The sequence below is a fragment of the Panulirus ornatus genome, chromosome 11, assembly GCF_036320965.1.
Source record: "Panulirus ornatus isolate Po-2019 chromosome 11, ASM3632096v1, whole genome shotgun sequence".
In the NCBI taxonomy this organism is placed as follows: Eukaryota; Metazoa; Arthropoda; class Malacostraca; order Decapoda; family Palinuridae; genus Panulirus; species Panulirus ornatus.
This window is the reverse complement of record NC_092234.1, coordinates 56,754,702-56,781,885: the sequence shown is the minus strand read 5'-3', so window position 1 is coordinate 56,781,885 and position 27,184 is coordinate 56,754,702. Positions and strand designations below refer to the sequence as shown.

The window sequence follows — 27,184 nt, the reverse complement described above, 5'->3', positions numbered from 1 at the left end:
TTACATGGATGTGAAGAAAGTAATATCTTAGAAAAGGAAATAAAATAGTCAAAGAGTTCTGCATCCAAAAAACAATCACTAATGAAAAAATAAACTGAGATAAAGAAAAACAAGTTAATGTAGAATGTAGTAACAGGAAGAAGCTCAACCCTGAATAATAAAAATTATGAATTATATATTGCTAACTGACAACCAAGCCAGGTACAACAGATCTATCCATTTTCACACCATAATATTCTAAGCCTTGAAGTCTGAGCCACAACATCCTAGCTGTGAATACTTTAGAAATTTGTCAATAATCATTAGGGACTACTGTCTCTTATCAAAAATAAAATAATAGTGAAAAGTCTGACAAAGCAGAGAGAATAAGATGTATTCTAAGAGCTAAGTTCAACAAAGTTCTTCACATAGCCTCTATGAGGAGGAAGAACTGGGAGTCTTGAGGTTTGGCAATTCTAGAAGCTGATTCTAACTTTGAAGGATTTCCTTACAATGGCTATAGAAGGAACAAAGAATGAAACAGCTGGAGTCTTTATAATATCTATGATAGAAAAATGTTTCAGGAGACTATGATGTCTCATGAGAAAAAGATTAAATGACTGAAAGATAAGTCAGAGGGACTGAAAAAGTACTAGAATATTTGTAAGGGAACATGACTACAAAATCAAAGTGACAAAGTAAAAATATGATGACAAGTGCACAAAAAAATCTTAGGATTATATGGGAAGAAAAAGTGAACTGGCAAAAGACAGATCAAGTATGTAAAGTCTCTTTTACAATGGGATCAAAGTACATGAAGAGAATAAATGTTAAAAATTAGACAATAATTATGAGGCTAAGGAAGAAGTACTGTACCTAGAGCAGCAGCACTAGAAAATTGTGAGCCTGGGTAGTGAATTACTAAATGAAGCTACAGATATCAAAATATACTTTACTAGAGACAGAACAATCTTGGAAACCTTTGGATTGTTGCATAAAAAGTTTAAGAAAGCACCAACCATCCGAGATATATGTGCCACAGCAAAAATGCAGTCCTAAAAAGGCACGACTTAAGGATATGGATGAATCATATCTGCAAGTGTTAGCCAATGGGCAGTCTGCTCCAAATGAACATTGAGCAAGATAATACAGCATGAAGCCAACAGATGTAGATGACTGATGATTTATTTGACTAGAAGACCGTATTCCTGCAAAAGAAGAAAGTAGTAAAGGAAGAGACAACATCCAAATGCTATTGGAGGAAATGACCGTGACAAATGCAATTCCTATGGACAGTATCAATCAATCTAAGAAGACTGACTGATATTGTCAAGGATACTCTGAGGACTATGTTCAACATGGAGTGTTTAAGTCAGGATATATTTAAGCAGGCTAAGAAAGTTGCTAACAATAAAGAATTTAATGGGCTGTTAATCAGACTCAATAAGCCAAAGGAGAAGCAAGAGTGAAACAAAAAGTATAGTCAAAGATCAAAAATAGGAGGCATCACAAAGGTTAGAAAGCACAACTATCCTGCCACCAAGTCATGGAGGCTAGAAAATGTTACATACTGTAATGAGACCCTCAGATTATAGGTAATATATCTGAATGCTTTTATTAATCTAATTACAAGAAGAAGGGTTTTCCAGCCCTCCACTCCTGCAGCCTTTAGCCCCCTTCTATGACAAGCAGGGAATACAGAGGTAGGATTTCAATTTCTAAAAGACTGAACAGAAGGAGCCAAGCAGGGACTGTTTATCCTCCTCAAAGGTTCAGGCTGTGTGTGTGTTGACATAACCAAGATGAGAAGAAAGGAGAGATAGATAGTACGTGTTAGGAAAGAAATCTGGATGTTTTGGCTCCGAGTGAAACAAAGAACAAAGTTCAAGGATAAAGGGTAAGAATGACTTTGAACTGTCTTTAGAGTAAAGGGATGATGAGAGAACAAGAGCTAAGGAAGGAGTAGCACTTCTGCTGAGGCAGTTGTGGGAGTGTGTGAAAGAGTGTATATAAGTGAACTCTAGAACTAATGTGGGTAAAAATGAAAATGGATGGCAAGAGAAGGGTGATTATTTGTGCTTATGCACCTGGCCATGAAAAGAAAGATCCCAAGAGACAAGTGTCTTGGTAGTAGCTGAATGAGTGTGTCAGCAGTTTTGATTAAGAGACTGGGTATTAGAAATGGGTAATTTGAATGTGAAAGTGAGTGATGTGGCAGCTGAGGGTATAACTGGAAGCATGGAGTAATCAGAATTAGGAATAGAAATAATGAACAGCTTGTGGAGTTGTGTACTGAAAAGGACTGGTGATTAGGGATACCTGGTTAAAAGAGAAAGGCATGCACAAGTATAAGTATGTGATCAGGAAACATAGTCAGCAGGTATTACTGGATTACATATTAATTGGTACGTATGTAAAAGAGAGACTTTTGGATGAAAATGTGCTGAGAGGGGACAGCTGGTGGAATTTCTGATCACTATCATGTAGAGGAGAAGGTGGAGATTTGTGGAAAAGAGGAAACAATGTCAGAGAGAAGAGAGTGGTGAGAGTAAGTGAGCTTAGAAAAGAGACTTGTGTGAAGAAATACTAGGAAAGAATGAGTGGAGAATGGCAAAAAGTGAGAGTAAATGAAGGAGGAGTGGGTGAGGAATGGGAGGTATTTAGGAAAGCAGTGCTGGCATGTACAAGCATGTGGTGTGCAAAAGGTGAGAGGTGAGCAGATTTGACAGGGTAGTGAGTGGTGGGATGAAAAAGGAAAGCTGCTCGTGAAAGAGAAAATAGAGGCATTTGGGCACGACTTAAAGGAAGGAATGCACATGATTGGGGATGTATATGAGAAAGTGGCAAGAGGTCATGAGGATTGTGCATGGGTTGAAAAAGAGGGCAAATGGGAGTTGGGGTAAAATCTAAGGATAACAAGTTGTTTTAATAATGTGCAAAAAACATGAGAACAAATAGAAACATCAGTGATGGGGGTAAAAGGGGGAGTGGTAACAGGTAGTGAAGAAGGGAGGAGATGGAGCAAGTATGCTGAAGGACAGCTGAATGTGTTTGATGTTAGGGAGGCAGACATAGCTTGTTTGGGCTAAGGTTCTATGCAAAATGAGAAAGTTATGGTAAGTGGTTTGCTGAAGGGAAAAGGGATGGTGAGAGCCTTAAGAAAGATAGAACGTGGCAAGGCGGCTGGAGTGGACTGCTTGCAGTTGAATTTACTTCAAAAGCAGCTGACTGTATTGTTGATTGGTTGGTAAGGATTTTCAATGAAAATTTGTTTGTTTCTTAGCTGAAATGGCATGGGCAGCTGAGGCCCTAATTAGGCCATCCTGTTAACACTTCACATGCCCTGGTTCAATCCACTGACAGCACGTTGACCCCAGTATACCACATTGTTCTAATTCACTCTACTCCTTGCATGCCTTTCACCCTCCTGCATGTTCAGGCCCTGATCGCTCAAAATCTTTTTCACTCCATCCTTCCATTTCCAATTTGGTCTCCCACTGCTCCTCGTTCCCTCCACCTCTGACACGTATATCCTCTTTGTCAATTTTTCCTCACTCATTCTCTCCATATGACCAAACCATTTCAATAGACCCTCTTCTGCTCTCTCAACCACACATCTCTCTTACCTTAAAACACTTCACTTCCTCCAGTTTTTCTCCATTCAAATTTACCTCCCAATTGACTTGTCCCTCAACCCTACCATACCTGATAACCTTCCTCTTATTCACATTTACTCTCATCTTTCTTCTTTCACACACTTTACCAAACTCAGTCACCAGCTTCTGCAGTTTCTCACCCGAATCAGCTACCAGCGCTGTATCATCAGCGAACAACAACTGACTCACTTCCCAAGCTCTCTCATCCACAACAGACTGCATACTTGCCCCTCTTTCCAAAACTCTTGCATTCACCTCCCTAACAACTCCATCCATAAACAAATTAAACAATCATAGAGACATCACGCACACCTGCCGCAAACCAACATTCACTGAGAACCAATCACTTTCCTTTCTTCCTGCATGGACACATGCCTTACATGCTCGATAAAAACTTTTCACTGCTTCTAACAACTTACCTCCGACACCATATATTCTTAATACCTTCCACAGAGCATCTCTATCAACTCTATCATATGCCTTCTCCAGATCCATAAATGCTACATACAAATCCATTTGCTTGTCTAAGTATTTCTCACATACATTCTTCAAAGCAAACACCTGATCCACACATCCTCTACCACTTCTGAAACCACACTGCTCTTCCCCAATCTGATGCTCTGTACATGCCTTCACCTTCTCAATCAATACCCTCCCATATAATTTACCAGGAATACTCAACAAACTAATACCTCTGTAATTTGAGCACTCTTATCCCCATTGCCTTTGTATAATGGCACTATGCAAGCATTCTGCCAGTCCTCAGGCACCTCACCATGAGTCATACATACATTAAATAACCTTACCAACCAGTCAACAATACAGTCACCCCCTTTTATAATAAATTCCACTGCAATACCATCCATACCTGCTACCTTGCTGGCTTTAATCTTCTGCAAAGCTTTTACTACCTCTTCTCCATTTACCAAATCATTCTCCCTAATCCTCTCACTTTGCACACCACCTCGACCAAGATACCCTATATCTGCCATTCTATCATCAAACACATTCAACATACCTTCAAAATACTCACTCCATCTCCTTCTACCATCATTTCTACTTGTTATCACCTCCCCATTAGCCCCCTTCACTGATGTTCCCATTTGTTCCCTTGTCTTATGCACTTTATTTACCTCCTTCCAAAACATCATTTTATTCTCCCTAAAATTTAAAGATACTCTCTCACCCCAACTCTCATTTGCCCTCTTTTTTGCCTCATGTGCCTTTCTCTTGACCTCCTGCCTCTTTATTCTATACATTTCCCAGTCATTTGCATTATTTCCCTGCAAAAAACGTCCAAATGCCTCTTTCTTCTCTTTCACTAATAATCTTACTTCTTCATCCCACCACTCATTACCCTTTCTAATCTGCCCACCTCCCACACTTCTCATGCCACAAGCATCTTTTGCACAAGCCATCATTGCTTCCCTAAATACATCCCATTCCTCCCTTTCTTCTCACCTTTTTCAATTCTGTACTCAGTCTCTCCTGGTACTTCCTAACACAAGTCTCCTTCCCAAGCTCACTTACTCTCAACACTCTCTTCACTCCAACATTCTCTCTTCTTTTCTGAAAACCTCTACAAATCTTCACCTTTGCCTCCACAAGATAATGATCAGACATCCCTCCAGTTGCACTTCTCAGCACATTAACATCAAAAAGTCTCTTTCGCGCGCCTATCAATTAACACGTAATCCAATAATGCTCTCTGGCTATCTCTCCTACTTACATATGTATACTTATGTATATCTCTCTTTTTAAACCAGGTATTCCCAATCACCAGTCTTTTTTAGCACATAAATCTACAAACTCTTCACCATTACCATTTACAACACTGAACACCCCCATGTATTCCAATTATTCCCTCAACTACCACATTACTCACCTTTGCAATCAAATTACCCATCACTATAACCTGGTCTCGTGCATCAAAACTACTAACACACTCACTCAGCTGCTCCCAAAACACTTGCCTCTCATGATCTTTCTTCTCATGCCCAGGTGCATATGCACCAATAATCACCCATCTCTCTCCATCCACTTTCAGTTTTACCCATATCAATCTAGAGTTTACTTTCTTACACTATCACATACTCCCACAACTCCTGCTTCACGAGTAGTGCTACTCCTTCCCTTGCTCTTGTCCTCTCACTAACCCGACTTTACTCCCAAGACATTCCCAAACCACTCTTCCCCTTTACCCTTGAGCTTCATTTCACTCAGAGCCAAAACATCCAGGTTCCTTTCCTCAAACATACTATCTATCTCTCCTTTTTTCTCATCTTGGTTACATCCACACACATTTAGACACCCCAATCTGAGCCTTCGAGGAAGATGAGAACTCCCCGTGTGACTCCTTCTTTTGTTTCCCCGTTTACAAAGTTAAAATACAGGTGTGTGTGTGTGTGTGTGTGTGTGTTCTAGCCCCCTGCTCCTGTCCCCTTTTGTTGCCTTCTACGACATGTGAGAAATGCATGGGAAGTATTCTTTCTCCCATATCCCCATCGGTATTGATTGAGAGGGTGAAGGCAAGTACAGAGCATCAGACTGGGGAAGAGCAGTGTGGTTTCAGAAGTGGTAGAAGATATGTGGATCATGTGTTTGCTTTGAAGAATGTATGTGAGAAATAAAGCAAATGGATTTGTATGTAGCATTTATGGATCTGGAGAAGGCATATGATAGAGTTGACAGAGATGCTCTGTGGAAGGTATTAAGAATATATGGTGTGGGAGGCAAGTTTTTATCGAGGATGTAAGGTGTATGTACGTGTAGGAAGAGAGGAAAGTGATTGGTTCTCAGTGAATGTAGGTTTGCGACAGGGGTGTGTGATGTCTCCATGGTTGTTTAATTTGTTAATGGATGGGGTTGTTAGAGAGGTGAATGCAAGAGTTTTGGAAAGAGGGGCACAAGTGTGGAGTCTGTTGTGGATGAGAGAGTGGGAAGTGAGTCAGTTGTTGTTCGTTGATGATACAGCACTGGTCGCTGATTCATGTGAGAAACTGCAGAAGCTGGTGACTGAGTTTGGTAAAATGTGTGAAAGAAGAAAGTTGAGAGTAAATGTGAATAAGAGCAAGGTTATTAGGTACAGTAGGGTTGAGGGTCAAGTCAATTGGGAGGTAAGTTTGAATGGAGAAAAACTGGAGGAAGTGAAGTGTTCTAGATATCTGGGAGTGGATTTGGCAGCAGATGGAACCATGGAAGCGGAAGTGAATCATAGGGTGGGGGAGGGGGCGAAAATCCTGGGAGCCTTGAAGAATGTGTGGAAGTCAAGAACATTATCTCGGAAAGCAAAAATGGGTATGTTTGAAGGAATAGTGGTTCCAACAATGTTGTATGGTTGCAAGGCGTGGGCTATGGATAGAGTTGTGCGCAGAAGGGTGGATGTGCTGGAAATGAGATGTCTGAGGACAAAATGTGGTGTGAGGTGGTTTGATCGAGTAAGTAATAATAGGGTAAGATAGATGTGTGGTAATAAAAAGAGTGTGGTTGAGAGAGCCGAAAAGGGTGTTTTGAAATGGTTTGGTCACATGGAGAGAATGAGTGAGGAAAGATTGACCAAGAGGATATATGTGTCTGAGGTGGAGGGAACGAGGAGAAGTGGGAGACCTAATTGGAGGTGGAAAGATGGAGTGAAAAAGACTTTGAGTGATCAGGGCCTTAACATGCAGGAGGGTGAAAGGCGTGCAAGGAATAGAGTGAATTGGAACGATGTGGTATACTGGGGTCGACGTGCTGTCAATGGATTGAACTAGGGCATGCGAAGCGTCTGGGGTAAACCATGGAAAGTTCTGTGGGGCCTGGATGTGGAAAGGGAGCTGTGGTTTCGGTGCATTATTACATGACAGCTAGAGACTGAGTGTGAACGAATGGGGCCTTTGTTATCTTCCTAGTGCTACCTTGCGCACATGAGGGGGGAGGGGGTTGTTATATCATGTGTGGCAGGGTGGCGATGGGAATGAATAAAGGCAGACAGCATGAATTATGTACATGTGTATATATGTATATGTCTGTGTGTGTATATATATGTATACGTTGAGATGTATAGGTATGTATACTACCCTATTAACTTATCCCTCAACCCTACTGTACCTAGTAACCTTGCTCTTATTTACATTTATCACACACTTTACCATATAACATTGTTGGAACCACTATTCCTTCAAACATACCCATTTTTGCTCTCTGAGATAATGTTCTCCCCTTCCACACATTCTTCTAACACTCCTTGAACCTTCACCCTCTCTCCTACCCTGCAACATACTTCCGCTTCCATGGTTTTATCCTCAGCTATATCTACTCTCAGATATCTAAAACACTTCACTTCCTCCAGTTTTTCTCCATTCTAACTTACTTCCCCATTAACTTGTCCCTCAATCCTACTGTGCCTAGTAACCTTGCGCTTATTCACATTTACTCTCAGCTTTCTTCTTTCACACACTTTAACAAACTTAGTCACCAACTTCTGCAGTTTCTCACCCGAATCAGCCACCAGCGCTGTATTATCATCGATCAACAACTGACTCACTTCCCAAGCCCTCTCATCCACAACAGACTGCATACTTGCCCCTCTCTCCAAAACTCTTGCATTCACCTCCCTACCACCTCCATCCATAAACAAATTAAACAACCATGGAGACATTACACCCCTCTGCCGCAAACCTACATTCACTGGGAACCAATCACTTTCCTCTCTTCCTACTCATGCACATGCCTTACATCCTTGGTAAAATCTTTTCACTGCTTCTAGCAACTTAACTCCCACACCATATACTCTTAATACCTTCCACAAAGCATCTCTATCAACCCTATCATATGCCTTCTCCAGATCCATAAATGCTACATACAAATCCATCTGTTTTTCTAAGTATTTCTCACATAATTCTTCAAAGCAAACACCTGATCCACACATCCTCTACCACTTCTGAAACCACACTGCTCTTCTTCAATCTGATGCTCTGTACATGCCTTTACCCCTCTCAATCAATACCAATACAATGCTTTCGTCTGTTTCCTTGCATTACCTTGCTAACGTGGGAGACAACGACAAAGTATAATACAAATAAAATTGATATATATTATATTATACTTAGTCACTGTCTCCCACATTAGCGAGGTACTGCAAGGAAACAGACGAAAGAATGGCCCAACCCCCCACATACTCATGTATACACATAAATGCCCACACACACACATATACATATCTATACATTTCAACGTACATATACATACATAGACATATACACATGTACATATTCATGCTTGCTGCCTTCATCCATTTCCATCGCCACCCCGCTACACATGAAATGGCACCCCCTTCCCCCCTCACGCATGCAAGGTAGTGGTAAGAAAAGACAAGAAAGGCCACATTCTTTCACACTCAGTTTCTAGCTGTCATGTGTAATGCACCTAAACCACAGCTTTCTTTCCACATCCAGGCTCCACAAAACTTTCTATGGTTTACAACAGACACTTCACATGCCCTGGTTCAATCCACTGACAGCATGTCGACCCCAGTATACCACAGTGTTCCAGTTCGCTCTATTCCTTGCACACCTTTCACCCTCCTGTATGTTCAGGCCCTGATCACTCAAAATCTTTTTCACTCCATCCTTCCACCTCCTATTTGGTCTCCCACTTCTCATCGTTCTGTCCACCTCTGAAACATATATCTTCTTTATCAATCTTTCTCACTCATTCTCTCCATGAGACCAAACCATTTTAATAAACCCTCTTCTGCACTCTCAACCACACTCTTTTTATTACAACACATCTCTCTTATCCTTTCATTACTTACTCTATCAAACCACCTCGCACCACATTGTCCTCAAACATTTCATTTCCAACACATCCACCCTCAGCACAACCCTATCTACAGCCCATCCCTCGCAACCATATAACATTGTTGGAACCACTATTCCTTCAAATATACCCATTTTTGCTCTCTCAGATAACGTACTCGCCTTATACACATTCTTCAACGCTCCCAGAAACTTCGCCTCTTCCCCACCCTGTGACTCACTCCCGCTTCCATGGTTCCATCCACTGCTAAATCCACTCCCAGATATCTAAAACACTTCACTTCCTCCAGTTTTTTTTCCATTGAAACTTACCCTAGAGTGAGCCATGGACCATTTTATTAACCAACCGCTAGGGGTGGATGAACAGCTGAGTGCTGACTGCTGCAGCCAGGATTCGAACCTATGATCTCAAACCTGGGTGGCCCATGAATGCATCACGGTTAGGAAAACTAACCACAACACCATGGGATCATGGTGAGGTGCCTGAGGATTAGCAGAATGCATGTATAATGTCATTGTATAAAGGCAAGGGGGATAAAGGTCAGTGTTCAAACTAATGAGGTTTAAGGCTTTTGAGTGTACCTGGCAGGTTGTATGGGAGGATAGTGAGTGAGTGTGTGAAGGCATGTATAGAGTATCAGACTGGAGAGGAGCAATGTGGTGTCAGAAGTGGCAGAGGATGTGTATGGATCAAGTGTTTGCTTTAAAGAATGTATGAAAAAAATGAAAAATAGATGGATTTGTATGTGGCATTTATGAATCCAGACAAAGCAAGTTATTGAGTTGATAGAGATGCCTTGTGAAGGTCTTAAGAATGTATGGTGTGGGAGGAAAGCTATTAAAAGTAGTAAGAAACTTTTATCAAGGGTGTAAGGAATGTGTACAAGTAGGAAGAGAGGAGAGTAAATGGTTCGAAATGAAGGTTGGTCTGCAGCAGGGGTGTGTGATGTCATGACAGTTTAATTTGTATATGGATGGGGTGGTGAGGGAGGTAAATGCAAGAGTCTTGGGGAGAAGGGAAAGACTGCAGTTTGTGGGGGATGAAAGAGCCTGAGAAGTGAGTCCTATGTTGTTTGCTGATGTGAATCAGTTGCTGTTAGCTGATGATACAGCAATGGTGACAGATTTGAGTGAGAAACTGCATAAGTCGGTGACTAAATTTGGAAGTGTGTGTGAAAGGACGAAGTTGAGATAAAAGGTGAATAAAAGCAAGGTTATTACATTAAGCAAGGTTGAGGGACAGGTTAGCTGGGATGTGAGTCTGAATGGAGAATATTTAAGGATGTGAAGTGATTCAGATATCTGGGAGTGGACATGGTAATGAAAGGAACCATGGGAGCAGAAGTGAGTCATATGGTGGGTGAAGGGACAAAGGTTCTGGAAGTGCTGAAGAACATGTGAAAAGAGAGAGTATTATCCGGTAGGCCATAAATGTGTATGCTTGAAAGCATAGTAGTCCCAATAATTTTATATGTGAGCCATTGGCTACGGATAAGGCTGTTCAGAGGAGGGTGGATGTGATGGAAATGAAATGTTTGAGGACAATATATAGTGTGAAGTGACTGGACTAAGTAATGATGGGCTATGAGAGAAGCATGGTAACAAATAAAGCGTGGTTGAGAGAGCTGAAGAGAGTGTGTCAATATAGTATGGACATAGGAAGAGAATTAGTGATGAAAGGTTGACAAAGAAGATATATATGTCAGAAGTAGAGGGAACAAGGACAATGAGGAGACTAAATTGGAAATGAAAGAATGGAATGAAAAAGATTTTTAGTGATCATGGCCTGAACATGCATGAGGATGGAAGGCATGCATGGGATACAGTAAATTGGAACAATGTGGTATACTAAGGATGACATGCTGTCAATTGACTGAGCCAGGGTATATGAAGTGTCCAAGGTAAACCACAGAATGGTCTGTGGGGCCTGGTCGTGGATAGGGTGCTGTGGTTTTGGTGCATTACACAAGACAGCTAGAGAATGGATGTGAGCAGATGCAGCATTTCTTCATCTGTTCCTGGTGCTACCTTGCTAATGAGTAATGGCAATCTAGTATGAAAAAATCATACATGAGTGCAGATAGCCTGGCAGTACATCAAAAAAAAAAAAATTGAGTTCAAGGACAGAATCAGAAAAAACAATCATATATTATCAAGATATTATCTATCTCTATATCTCAGATGCCTGTTCCAATTTGGAACTTCAAGGGGATGACCATGGCAATAGAGTCTCCAAAATAAGAACTTCAGTGTTGCTTCTTAGCCTCTAGTGCCTCAACCTTAATGGCCACTGGCAAAGGGCAAGCCTTGTGAAGTGTTTGCAGAGGCTCCTACCCAATGTTCCTACTGACTACTTCTACCTAATGCTCCTGCCTAATGTCCCTACCTACTACTTCTACCTAATGTTTCTTCCTAATGCTCCTATCTACTAATTCTATTTACTGCTCCAACCATTTCACAAAATGGCTGGACTAGCACATAACACTCAAGAAAATCTAGTTACGAAAAATGAGCTGTGTATGAGAAATTTACTAAAAGGCACGATCTCCCCTAATCCGTCTGGGACAGGATTGGATTTCTTAGTTAGGCATAACATTAAGTCAAACAGTGCACTATGGGAAGACTGACTGTAGGAAACACTTGCAGAAAGGTGTTGATAGTTTCTAATCTTCCAAAAAACAGCAATTAAATAGAAAAATATTGAATGAAAACAATGAAAGACCAATCAATACGGTAGAAAAATCTGCATCATCAAAGATGTTATGGTCCTAGCAATCAATATATGAGATCTAAATTTTCTACAAATAAACAATTTCTATTCTCATAAAAAGATAGACAGCCATTTAGAGAGAAATTCTCAAAGCATGCAAAGGAAAATTTCGACTATTAGCATGTCATTAACCATAAAAGAATCAGAAAAGGTAGATCTTATCTTTAAGTACAGTGACACAGGCCCTGAAAATTTTAGATATACATCAACATACAAAAATGAGATAATACAATGGAATTCAAAGTAAAAACCAGAACTGAAGAGGAGATATACTCATAAATACTATTCAGTGCTGAACAATATCTTTAAAAGATAAACTGGGAAATGGAGTTCCATAGCCAATATACTGATCACTGGAAGGAGGATGAACACCTTTAGCTTCAAAAATTGAGGTAAAATCAGGAAATAAAAGGAGTCAGAAAGCAAAAAGCACAGGGATGAAATATGGAGGAGATTTAAGCAGCACATTAGCCAACCAGTATTATTAAAAGTATAAGAGAGGGAGCCAATTAGTGTAGGAGAAGTAGAGGAAGCCAACCAGTGTATGAAAAGGACAAGAGTAAAAGGAATGAACATGACAAGGTAAAGTATGAGCTACAGGGAGAATAAAATCTATCTATTCATAATTACCTATTTGTACTGCATGGGGAGGGAGTTTTACACTCATGGGGTCCCATCTCTTTACACTCTTCACTATAAAACCTCTTAAAACTTATGCTTCTAGCAACTTGCCTCCCACACCATATACATTTAATACACCTTCCACAGAGCATCTCTATCAACTCTATCATATGCCTTCTCCAGATCCATAAATGCTAATTACAAATCCATTTGTTTTTCTAAGTATTTCTCACACACATTCTTCAAAGCAAGCACCTGATCCACATATCCTCTATCACTTCTGAAACCACACTGCTCTTCCCCAATCTGATGCTCTGTACATGCCTTGACCCTCGCAATCAATGCCCTCCCATATAATTTCCCAGGAATACCCCACAAACTTATACCTCTGTAATTAGAACACTCACCTTTATCCCCTCTGCCTTTGTACAATGGCACTATGCACGCATTCCGCCAATCCTCAGGCACTTCACCATAAGCCATACATACACTGAATATCCTCACTAACCAGTCAACAACACAGTCACCCCATTTTTTAATAAATTTCCACAAAGTTCTCACTACCTCTTCTCTGTTTACCAAATCATTCTCCCCAACCCTCTCACTTTGCACATGATAAATTTACGGAATTATTTTGGATTTTTAGCTGCCTTGTCCACAATATTATTTTCAAAATTTCTTTGTTCCTCTTTTCTTACCCTGATATACTCGTTCTGTGCTCTCTTATACCTTACCAATACTAGCTGGCTAGAGTGCCATCTGTATCTCCACCAATGCACATCTTGAAGCTCCTTTGCTTTATGACATCTTTTATTCAACCATTCCTTCCTCTTTTTCATCATTCCCTCAAAAACTAAGGTTTGAGGTACAAATGACTTTACTCTATAAATTTCAAAGAACCTCTCAACACAATGCCTTAGTTCCAGGCTACTCAATAACATTTCCCAATATACATCACACTAGGAATCTTATTGAGGTACGTGTACTTTCCACGATTATGTCTCCTCTTTATCTACTGCTCTTTCTGTGTCCTCTTTTACCACATATACAAACTTGAGCCTTACATGATCACTTCTTCTAACTGGTGTATCACATACGATTTCTCAACATCCATGCTAGCATGAGTAATGATGTATCAGTCCCTCTTATCCTAGTAAGCTCCATGATATACTGGAGCAGAATATTTTCCTATATACACAATAAAAACTTGTCCCATGAGTCCCTATCATCATGAGAATCTAAATTCCCTGAGTCTATCTCTTTATAATTGAAATCCCCCATTATCATTAGTTTACCATCTCTAAGAAGTGTTTCACTGTTTCATTTACCATCTAGATTGTTCCTTCATTGCAATTCTTTTGAGGATTACATACCAATAACACCATACTGTTATTCTTCCCAACACTTACACTTATCATGTATTGTCTGAAAGGGCCATCCTCCACTATTTGCTGAAACTTCAAGCTGTCTTTTATTAAGAGAGCTATTCCTCCCCTTACTTAACTTTCCCTTTCCTTTCTTGCTATCCTTTACCCCTTGGGGCAGAACAGGTAAGAGTTTATCTCTTTGGTATGCTTAGTTACCATGACTCCAATAATATCAAGTGCACTAACCCTGTACTTTTCTAAACCTTCCAACAATTAGCCCATACATTTCCTTGATTGTTTCATTGCTGATAGAGAATGATACTGTTTCAACCTCTTTCCTCAATATCTTGCATACCTCTGTCTGTATCTCCCAAGGTCTCTATCTCTTCTTCACTCTTAATACTCTGTTGATCTGCTTCCAAAGTTTATCCTAATCTTCCCTGCTATCTACATTCATCAGTCTGTGTGTGCATGTTTTGTGTTTTTTTCTACTTGATCAGCTTTCAGTATCATTCCAGTAGTTTCACATTAGATTCTATCCTTTCCTCTGCTTGAAAGTCTCCTGATAATGCTCCTGTAATTTCTTGTCTAATATCATCATTAGATATTTCCTCTGACTGCACAGCCTCTATCAGACTTTGCCTTTGATATGGTATCACCTGGATCCCCTTCCTTAAATTGTTTCTGTTCTACTTTAGTCATATAACTTCCTTCATGGTCCTTGAGCTGCTTTGTCAATTTACGTAACTCAAGTTTCCATATCATCCCTAAACATTTGGAGTCTGGTAGCTTCATGTTTAGGATTTTTTTTTCTTTCCTTTACCTCTCATCTCTTTGCCATCTCATTTTAACTGGCTGGTTGTGGTATATTCCCATGACAAAATTCCATACCATTCATTTCCATATCAGGCAGAGCAAGAGTTCTTTATATTATCCCATAGAGTAATACTGTCCCTGTCTCACAAACTAGGTCTCTTTAAACAGGGACATAGAATAAAGAAAAGATCTTTATTCATTCAAGTTGGAAACACTCCTTTGTTCAATTTGAACCTGGGAAGCTTCTACTTTCAAACCCCATTTAAACTTATAAAATTTGGTACTTTCAAACTGAATATCTAATGCATGTACATTCAGGGGACCCTTAATACTCTATACTCCCACTTTTACTTATACATAATAGGCTTCAGGAGCTGTAGACCTTCCAAAATCTCCATAAAAAGAGGGATCACCACCTTAACTGTTTTGTCCAACCACTTTGCAAGTGTGTGTGGTGGGGATGGACTTCGCCTCGTTAAGGAAATGTTCATTCCTACTATTGTTTGAAGTTTGCTGGATTTCATTTTTTTTCATTGGCTTTAATTCATGAGATGTCCTCTTTACATGATTATGATGGCAACTGATAACATCACTGTTTGGATATGTATATTCTTTGTCATACCTGATTGCCTTTTTCTGTGTTTGTGAGGTGGTGCCACAAAGAGATGAAGAAAGGCCACAATCTATCACATCCATTCTCTAGCTGTCATGTGTAATGCATTGAAACCACAGCTCCCTAGCCATGTACAGTCCTCACAGACCTTTCCATGATTTACCCCAGACGCTTCACCTGCCCTGATTCAGTCCACTGACAGTATATTACATTGTTCTAATCCATTCTATCCCATGCATATCTTTCACCCTCCTGCATGTTTAGGCCCCAATCACTCAAAATCTTTTTCACTTCATCCTTCCATCTCCATTTCAAACAAATATATCTTCTTTGTCAATCTTTCCTCACTCATTCTCTCCATGTGTCCAAACCATTTCAGTACAGCCTTTTCTGCTCTCTTAAGCACACTCTTTTTATTGCCACACCCCTCTCTTACCCATTCAGTACGTAGTCAGTCTGACCACGGCTCATCACTCATTGTCCTCAAATATTTCATTTCCAACACATCCACCCTCCTCTACACAGTCTTAATCGATAACACATACCTTGCATCCATATAATATTGTTGGGGCTACTTTTCCTTCAAACATACCTATTTCTGCCCTCCTAGAAAACATTCTCTCTTTCCACACATTCACCAGGACCTTCACCCCCTCCCTCATCCTATGACTCACTTCCACTTCCATGGTTTCATTTGCTACCATGTCCACTCAAAGATTTCTAAAACACTTTACTTCCTCCAACTTTACTCCATTCAAACTCGCACCCCAACTAACTTGTCTCTCAACCCTGCTAATCCTAAAAACCTTGCTTTTATTCACAATCACTCAGCTTTCTCCATTCACAAGCTTTTCTAAACTCAATCATCTACTTTTATAGGTTCTCACTCAAATCCACCACCAGCACTGTATCATCAGCCAACAACAAGTGACTCACTTCCCAGGCCCTCTCATCCCTTACAGACTGCACACTCAACCCTCTTTCTAAGATTCTTACATTTACCTCCCTCAACACCCCATCCATATACAAATAGAACAACCTAACATCAGACACCCATGCTGGAGACCAGTCTTCACATGAAACCATTCACTCTCCTCCATTCCAACTTGTACACAAGTCTTACACCCTTGATAAAAAATTCTCATTGCTTCTAGCAGCTTTCCTTCTTCACTTTATATTCTTAAGACCTCCCACAGAGCATCTTTGTCAATCCTATCATGGTACATAGTACATGGCTAGTATATATCCTCCTCTAATTTCCTCCCCCACCCTTCATCTCCCATCGCTAAGGGATAGTCTGCAAAATTGTTCTACATGAAATATTTGTGGGTGTTATTTGAATCTTTTAGTGTCTAACAAAAGATATATTGACAGCTGTGTTACACGAAATAATGCTTCTTATAAGTACAATGAAGAGAAAATAATGATATCGTTATGTAACACTGCAACAACATTCTGGGCAATCCTTTTATTTTGGCTCTGGATCAGTGCATGGGCCAACCCAATCAAGTGGCTTCCAACATAAGAAAGTTCTGATCTGCCCCTGAGAGGAGAAAAGAAGTTTTGAAAAGAATATTGTGAACAAGACAGGAGAAAAATCAAATCTTTTTCCATGAATTCATTAGTAGTAATTGTTAGTTAAAGGGTAGATCACCAGGATAAGGATTGCAGATGGAGTTATAAAGGACAAAATGATATGTGAGGAGCTAAATCAAAAGTTTAAAAATATATTAACAAGGGAGGACATTACAGCCCCAGCATCATGAAAAGGCAAAAGGTAAGAGGGCTTGGAAAGTACTGAAACTAAAAGGAAAAATATATGAAGACTTTTTTCTCTCAAGTTTTGAAGTTGGCCTGGGAGAGTTTATGAGTCAGACCGCTTTTGACTTTACTCTTTCAAGCAAGGATGCAGAGCTAGAACCTCCTTAGATGTAAGACCAGTACTCCATACAAAGACACATCAATTCTTTGTATAAAACAGAGCAACTTTTCAGAACAAAAAAGAAATTTCAACATCTGAACAAGACTCCTAGTTTCTTAGAGGCAGACTTAGCTATTTCCATAATGTGGGGTTTCCAAGAAAGAGAGGATGTTACAGTAATACCAAGTATGTTCACTGATTCAAGAAGTGGAATTACAGAAACGACAAAGGAGAGACAAGAGCTGTGGGGAGTTTTCTAAAGAGAGATGGGTAAAAACTGGGTCTTACAGGCATTACACGTAACTAGATTTTGTCTACCCACATATCTATATATATATATATATATATATATATATATATATATATATATATATATATATACTTATTTTTATTTTGCTTTGTCGCTGTCTCCCGCGTTAGCGAGGTAGCGCAAGGAAACAGACGAGAGAATGGCCCAACCCGCCTACATACACATGTATATACATACATGTCCACCCATGCACAATATACATACCTATACATCTCAATGTACACATATATATACACACACAGACATATACATATATACACATGTACATAATTCATACTGTCTGCCTTTATTTGTTCCCATCGCCACCTTGCCACACATGGAATAACAACCCCCTCCCCCCTCATGTGTGCGAGGTAGCGCTAGGAAAAACACCAAAGGCCCCATTCGTTCACACTCAGTCTCTAGCTGTCATGTAATAATGCACCGAAACCACAGCTCCCTTTCCACATCCAGGCCCCACACACTTTGCATGGTTTACCCCAGACGCTTCACATGCCCTGGTTCAATCCATTGACAGCACGTCGACCCTGGTATACCACATCGTTCCAATTCACTCTATTCCTTGCACGCCTTTGACCCTCCTGCATGTTCAGGCCCCGATCACTCAAAATCTTTTTCACTCCATCTTTCCATCTCTAATTTGGTCTCCCACTTCTCCTCGTTCCCTCCACCTCTGACACATATATCCTCTTGGTCAATCTTTCCCCGCTCATTCTCTCCATGTGCCCAAACCATTTCAAAACACCCTCTTCTGCTCTCTCAACCACACTCTTTTTATTTCCACACATCTCTCTCACCCTTACATTATTTACTCGATCAAACCACCTCACACCACATATTGTCCTCAAAACATCTCATTTCCAGCACATCCACCCTCCTGCGCACAACTCTATCCATAGCCCACGCCTTGCAACCATACAACATTGTTGGAACCACTATTCCTTCAAACATACCCATTTTTGCTTTCCGAGATAATGTTCTTGACTTCCAAACATTCTTCAAGGCTCCCAGAATTTTCGCCCCCTCCCCCACCCTATGATTCACTTCCACTTCCATGGTTCCATCCGCTGCCAGATCCACTCCCAGATATCTAAAACACTTCACTTCCTCCAGCTTTTCTCCATTCAAACTTACCTCCCAATTGACTTGACCCTCAACCCTACTGTACCTAATAACCTTGCTCTTATTCACATTTACTCTTAACTTTCTTCTTTCACACACTTTACCAAACTCAGTCACCAGCTTCTGCAGTTTCTTACATGAATCAGCCATCAGCGCTGTATCATCAGCGAACAACAACTGACTCACTTCCCAAGCTCTCTCATCCCCAACAGACTTCATACTTGCCCCTCTTTCCAAAACTCTTGCATTCACCTCCCTAACAACCCCATCCATAAACAAATTAAACAACCATGGAGACATCACACACCCCTGCCGCAAACCTACATTCACTGAGAACCAATCACTTTCCTATCTTCCTACACGTACACATGCCTTACATCCTCGATAAAAACTTTTCACTGCTTCTAACAACTTGCCTCCCACACCATATATTCTTAATACCTTCCACAGAGCATCTCTATCAACTCTATCATATGCCTTCTCCAGATCCATAAATGCTACATACAAATCCATTTGCTTTTCTAAGTATTTCTCACATACATTCTTCAAAGCAAACACCTGATCCACACATCCTCTACCACTTCTGAAACCACACTGCTCTTCCCCAATCTGAACCATGGAAGCGGAAGTGGATCATAGGGTGGGGGAGGGGGCGAAAATGCTGGGAGCCTTGAAGAATGTGTGGAAGTCGAGAACATTATCTCGGAAAGCAAAAATGGGTATGTTTGAAGGAATAGTGGTTCCAACAATGTTGTATGGTTGCGAGGCATGGGCTATGGATAGAGTTGTGCGCAGGAGGATGGATGTGCTGGAAATGAGATGTTTGAGGACAATGTGTGGTGTGAGGTGGTTTGATCGAGTAAGTAACGTAAGGGTAAGAGAGATGTGTGGAAATAAAAAGAGCGTGGTTGAGAGAGCAGAAGAGGGTGTTTTGAAATGGTTTGGGCACATGGAGAGAATGAGTGAGGAAAGATTGACCAAGAGGATATATGTGTCGGAGGTGGAGGGAACGAGGAGAAGAGGGAGACCAAATTGGCGGTGGAAAGATGGAGTGAAAGAGATTTTGTGTGATCGGGGCCTGAACATGCAGGAGGGTGAAAGGAGGGCAAGGAATAGAGTGAATTGGATCGATGTGGTATACCGGGGTTGACGTGCTGTCAGTGGATTGAATCGGGGCATGTGAAGCGTCTGGGGTAAACCATGGAAAGCTGTGTAGGTATGTATATTTGCGTGTGTGGACGTATGTATATACATGTGTATGGGGGTGGGTTGGGCCATTTCTTTCGTCTGTTTCCTTGCGCTACCTCGCAAACGCGGGAGAAAGCGACAAAGCAAAAAAAAAAAAAAAAAAAAAAAATATATATATATATATATCTCCTGTCTAAGTCTAAATCTAATAAGGAAGTTGTGTCAAGACAAGATGCAGATCAAGTGAGAGAAGGAGCAGAATGAAGTGTTGAGTTGTCAGCATATGAGTGCACTTGCTTATTTGTGGATGAGAGGAAATCACTGATAAAAAGGAGAAAAAGCCTTTAGTTCCTCACCCTTAACAAACCACTGGCAGAGTGCAACTCTAATAGCTTGACATCCATAAATAATTAATTATTTTAAAGAAGAAGGGAGAGAAGCAAGGAATGCTCATTAAAAGATTAGTGGAGGCTACAGAACTAATGGAAGCAATTTCTATAATAAAAGAAAGGAGAAGAATTAGCAGTTACATGCAAGTGTAGGGGGATAATCAGGTAAGGATGAGTTTGAATTGAAGTCATCTAGCTATGATGTACTTAGATAGGCTAAAATATGATAGACCAAGGGATTCCTGTAAAGGAAGGAAAGCATATTACAGCCAGAAGGCAAAATCTGGGGGACATCAAAAGATGCAAGAAGACAGAGCAGCCCCACTGGCACCACAGAGAGGTCAGGAATGTAAGATGATGATAATATAAGACTGAAATTACTCTATACTAATGCTGATGGATTAGTACCAGATGATAAAGAGTGAGAATTTACAGACTGTGTGAGGTAAAATGCACCTGACATTGATGGAGTTGTTAAAACAAAGCTTACTAGAGCTAAAGTCTCATCTGTTTTGTCTACAAAGGTATATGGCAGTAAAGAAGAAATGAGAAGACAGAGGAGGTGAATTGACCCTCCTAATAAGAGATAACCTTGACCCTCCTAATAAGAGATAGCCTTAAGTTTCAGGAAACAGAGGAAGATGACCCATTCAGACAGTATATAATGGGACAAGTAACTGTAGGAAAGGGGTGCATGGTGGTGATGATATCATATACTACTACAAAGAACTTCAACCTTCCAGAACAAATATACAGTGATAAAAATGAAGGAACAATCAGGTTAGTATATGAAGCAGTCAAATATGCACTTCTCTATGATGGGGAAGTAGTGGTAATGGGAGATTTCAATGAAAAGAGGGAATTTAAGGGAATTTGGATTCCCATGATGGAAGAGTCATGAAGACACAAGATTTTAGGATGCATACAAAAAAAATTCCTATAACCAGTACATCAGTGAATATACTAGGATTAGAGGGATTAATACAGAAAACAAAATCAATGGCTTCAGGGAAAGGAGATCGTGCGTAACGAACTCCTTAAATTTCTACGAGAGTGGGCTCAGTCTTGGAAAAAAAGAGTGGGTGGATTGCTACCAAAATGAAGGGAGCTGAGTTACAAGGAAAGGCAAGAGACCTTAAGAAGTTTTAGTGAGGGAGCTGAGTTACAAGGAAAGGCAAGAGACCTTAAATAGTTTTAGGGACTAACTGTCTTCTGACAAATAAAAGAACTGCATTCTAGTTCATGTTCAAGGAAATATTCAGCAGGCTGTTCAACTCCTGCATAAGGTCAAAACTGGAATATGCTTCTCAAGTTTGGTCAATGCACCTAAAGAAGCACAAAGGTTTAATACAGCCAGTCCAAAGGAGGGCAAGAAAGATAATACCAGAATCAAAGGAACTTTGTTACAGGGTAAGGCTTGAAAACTTTTAAATTTGCCCACACATAAGCAGAAAAAAAGTAAGGGGTGCACTGATAACAATCTTTAAATTTTAGCTCAGATAAAAATGATGTAGCCAGTTAACAGTTCTTTGAGAGATGCAAGAATAAAACAACTAGGGGCTATCACATGAAATTACGCAAGAAACTTGTTAAAAAGAATGCAATAAGAAACATTCTTAGTATAAAAGTAGTAGATGAATGGAATAAACTTAGCTATGAAACAGTGAATGTGGACAGCATGCTTTAGTTTCAAAGGCTGTATAATAGCAGAAAAAGTTCAAGAAATGGGGCCCCAAGAGCATTTCACCACATAAAAGATATTTATTTTAATAACGGAAATGAGCTAGGACTGATACCAATTTTGCAGGTAAGGGGAAAGAACACTCTGGGGGCCTTGGTAGATTTTGGATCACTAAAAATAAATAAGAGAAGGAATAATCTAATGTACAATGGGTCAACATTGCTCATTGTGGTGCAAACAAACACTATTAAAAGTAGTTACCATACTTGGTGGTTAAGAAAATCCATCCTAATTATTCCTAACTATCCACAATCAATACAATGATGAAAATATGTCAGTATTCAGGAGCTTAATGAAACACACTTAAAACAAAGACATGGCAACACTGAAAAATAGAACTGATGGTTCTTAAAACTGCTTTGCCCCATGCTCCCTTAATGGCTGCCTGTAATCTGTAGATGTTTAAGTATATTGAATATCATTACAGCTTATTAAATGAGGAATCAATATAAAAAAAAAATCTTATAATTCCATATAACATTACACATGCAACCAGATGTGTAAAATAGTGCAGATAATATTCAAAGAGGTATCACAAGCAAGGGCTTTTTAGTGAGATGGGTGGTATTTTTATTTCTTAAATTACAAGTATTGCTATATTTAAGGATGCCTGGCTGAATGCGCATTGAAGATGGCTCTCCATATAAAGCTTGTCTGACTGCTTTGTTTCAGTCAAAACCAGCACTGAAAATCCTACCCCTCATAGATACATTGAAGAAAAGGGGATAATGAATTGAAAGGCTTACAGGCTTACATTCTATAACATTGGTAGGTGCTTCATTCAAAACTTCTCCAAAGTAAGATCGGTAAAGTCATGTTTTGCTAAAGAATCAAACTTCAGTTTAAGAAATTTCTCCTGTAAGGCTTCCGGGGTATCCTTGACTGCAATGGGAAAGGGGTTCCTGGCAAAACTGAATTCCAGACAATGTGTCTACCTTGTACCTTAAGGTGGAAAACATTACAAAAACAAAAATACCTGAAAAGTAAGCCAATAACAGACTAACTTTCTTTGAATTACAGGTGGTAAGGTAGCCATTTTCTTCAGCTTCAAGAAACATCTCACCTCTTCTCTTTGCTCACACAAGCAAACTAAAATGCTGCACTCTAGAGAGCCAGCACACTTTAGTGCAAAACAGTAGTGTTTCAGACTCTGCTGCTAAATCACTGCACAACTGAGCAAATAATCAGGTATTCCTACAACCATAATACCTCTAATACACCTCATTTGTTTTCCATTCCTTTCACCAATATCTGTGGTCTTTCTAATCCCTCTCTTCTGTTCATCATCATTTAACTACACCTAATATCTGACTTCTCTCTATAACCCAACTCTCTAATTACTGATATTCTCATTAACCTGTTTTACACCTTTAGCAAAAATATTCACTTATGTTTCCATTTCAAAGGTGCCTGTGTTTATTCCAAGATCAGCACACCTGCTGCTTGCCTTGAGAACTCTGAATCCCCAAACTTCAATGTCATGTGGCTTAAGATTTTTCTCCCAGTTACTATTATTTTCTTTTATTTTGCCTATTGCTCTCCCAACTCTGCAAATCTTATAACTTTCTTCAATTATCTAAATTCCTGCAGAGGCTAACACCCTCTCACCTTGAGGGTGAGGTCCTCTTCTTAGGAGACATCAAAGCACTCCCATTCTTAATAATCTAAAGAAAAATTATCAACCATCCCACACTTATTCCTGACCACTATGACCACTTTCCTAACACTCTGGATCAGTTTTTCTTGTCTAATTCTTCATACAGTAGCAACACAATCTTAGCCCCAATTGGTAAATGATCACATTAAAGTATCTCTATTGACCAACACTCCTTTTAAATGTAAATCTTTGTACCTTGATAATGCTAACTGGAATATCTTGTGAAAATTCTACCTTGACTTCCCTTGAGTAGATTTGTAGATTACTGCCTTTCCTCTAGTACTGCTCCTGTCTCTGTTGAACATATTGGAGAGGTTATTGATGAGGAAATAAATGCATATATCCCCTTTTCCTTTCAGAGTTCCCCTTTTTCCAATCTGGTTCAATCATGCATGTTCTGAGGCCACATAGGCAACAGACCTGGCATATGAAGTATCAAACTTGGAAAAACTCTCCTTCCTTCAACTACCATTCAGTATTCATCACTGTCTATAGTCAATGCAAGTATGTCTTGTGTGAGGGTGGTGAAGCATTTCTTTATCCAAAGGGAGTCTAACAAACTCTCCTCTTCATCCACTGACAGTCCTTTCTGGCCTTTAGCTACAGGCATATCTAACAACTTCTGTCACACCACCTCTACTTCACTTTTCCAATTCACTGGCACTATGGCTGTCTCTCCCATTGACAAAGCACCTTTTCTTTGGTTCTCCCTCCTCCTCTACTCACTTCAGATGACTCTAATAGTCCCCAAACCCCTATGCTCCTCTCACTAATAATATGCTCCTCTTTGTAATCTCTCTTCATACTGTTCAAAAAGCATTTTTATGTCTGGACAAATGCAAGGCATATCGACCAGATGGTATCCATTACCATGTACTGAAAGAGTGTGCTTCCAAACTTGCATCTGTGCTTGCTCATCTGTTCTACTTCAGTTTTCAAACCAAAACTTTTCCATCTTTATGGATACAGGAATAGGTACATCCTATCCCAAAAAATGGGGGCCATTCTAACCCTTCCAACTACTGCCTTGTTACTTTGAATTATAATATTTCAAAAGTCTTAGAACCCCTTCTCAACTCCTATACCCTGAAATATCTTAAATCTCACACTCTTCCCTCTAATCATCACTTTGGCTTCTGCAAGTTAAGAATCACATGAATTATGCTTTCCTAACCAATGTTTGGTCATCATCATCAAAGGCTTTTTCAGCACACGGCATCGGCATCAGGATCATCTTGTTTGGTTTTCTTCACCCCTTTGTTTCCTCTTTGATCAATCTCTCCTTTTAGTTGATGGATCAACCTCTTCCTATCTCCCAATCAACAGTGGTGTTCCTCACGGTTCTGTCTTGTCTTCTAAGCTCTTCCTACTTTTTATCAAATATTTTCTTTCTCCAATAGATATCTAAATAAACTTGTATGCTGATGACTGAACACTGCATTCTTCCACTTCCTTCAACTTTGCTTCATCTTTTCTAACTCAATCCACATCTTGTCTCAACACAACTTCAATTATAAACTCAGATTTAAACAGGATATCTCAAGGTCGATGGAATCTGGTTAAGTTTAATATCACCAGAACTCAATTCCGGCTCCTCTCTTTCTCTAAAGCCATCCACAACTCTCCTATCTCAGAATGGATCTGTAGTTCCAACTTCCAACCCTTAATGCAATGAACATACTTGGTATCACCATAACATCTAACTTATCTTGGAAACCTCACATTAAACAAATGGTTAAGTCTGACTCTAAGAAACTGGGAGTCTTAATTAGATACTGTAAATTCTTCTCTTATAAACAACTGCTCTGCTTATACAAAGGCCTGACCCATCCTTGTATGGAGTACTACTCTCACAGCTGAGGAGGTTCTAGCTCTACATACTTACCAGACAGTCTCCCAGTCTAACCTCACAACTGGAATCACTCACTCTTTGCTGCAATGATGGTTCACATTCCATCTTCTATAGGTAATACTTTGGTTTTTATTCTCAGTCTAACCTCACAATGAGACCAACTTACCCTTTGTTGCAATGTTGGTTCACTTTCCCTCTTCTATAATTATGCAATACTTTTGTTTCTACTCCTAGGAGCTGGCTGCTTGTGTGCCCCTCACCATTAGCTAAACAACATATTACAGGTACAAATGTGTCAGGATATAGCATGAATGGATGTTACACTTTTGATATAGAATGAGCACTTAAATTACTCCCTCATAACATGAGCCACTGTGATACATTGCAAGCCTACGTGGCATTACAGTGTTGTTGCTGCTCATGCCATGCTAACTACAAGGTCAGTTCTCTGCTAGCATTCACTGAACAACGATTCATCATCTGCCATGCATACAATCCTATACTTGTGCCCATGTATGACAACAGTTATCTATCTATATCTCTGATGCCCATTCCCTCTGGGAACTCTCATTAAGGTGATGGCCATGGCAAAAAAGTCTCTATTTATCCCTGTCCCTATATGCTTCCCTGCATACACCATTCCATTTCTCTCCCTCCAGAACTCTTCCACTCTGTTTCCCCTGTCACAGGTACTCTTCCTCTCACAATTCCTTTAACTGTACTATCATACATTCTCCTTGTAAACTCAGCATCTTATATTCTTTCCACATGCCACACAACCTCAAAGTATTACGTTTCTTCCACTCTACCACTCCAAAATTCATATCCTTTGCATTCCCTTCCATAACACATCTCTCATACATCCCCCTCATTTTTTTTCTTCATTCCATCTACTCATACCACATGCTCCTCCCAAATAGCTCATTTCAAGAGCCTGGATTCTCAACCTCTTTGACTTATTCCGTGTCCATGTTTTGGCTGCAAAAGTCAGGGTCAGGAGAACTGTGCTGTCCCTTAATCCTTTTCATTTTCATATTTACACCTCTACCCTTCATTATTCCATTAACCTGTTATCTTTCTTCCCATATCACCAAACTTACCTAAGATAGCTCCTGAATACTTAACTTCTCTCATCTCTTCCAGTCTTTTTTCCTCCCATATCTATAAAACAGTTTAGAAAACTTTCCTCTTTCACTCTACAGGGTTTTGCAAAATCTATACTTTCACCCTGTTTCCCTTCAAACACCACCATCACTTGCCTGTACTTACACACCTCATGCAACACACACGCAACCCTCTGCAACTCTTGGCAAACATCACAATACCATCCGCAAATAGGCTTATTACTACCCATCATACCTCACCACCACACTCCAACTCCATA

General features: G+C 40.0%; 1 protein-coding gene across 8 annotated transcripts in view; it reads right to left on the bottom strand.

Moving 5' to 3' along the window:
• The window catches only part of Fas1 (fasciclin 1), a 541,608-nt gene that overhangs the window by 218,324 nt on the left and 296,100 nt on the right, over positions 1-27,184 (bottom strand). The gene's annotated exons all lie outside the window — the stretch shown is intronic.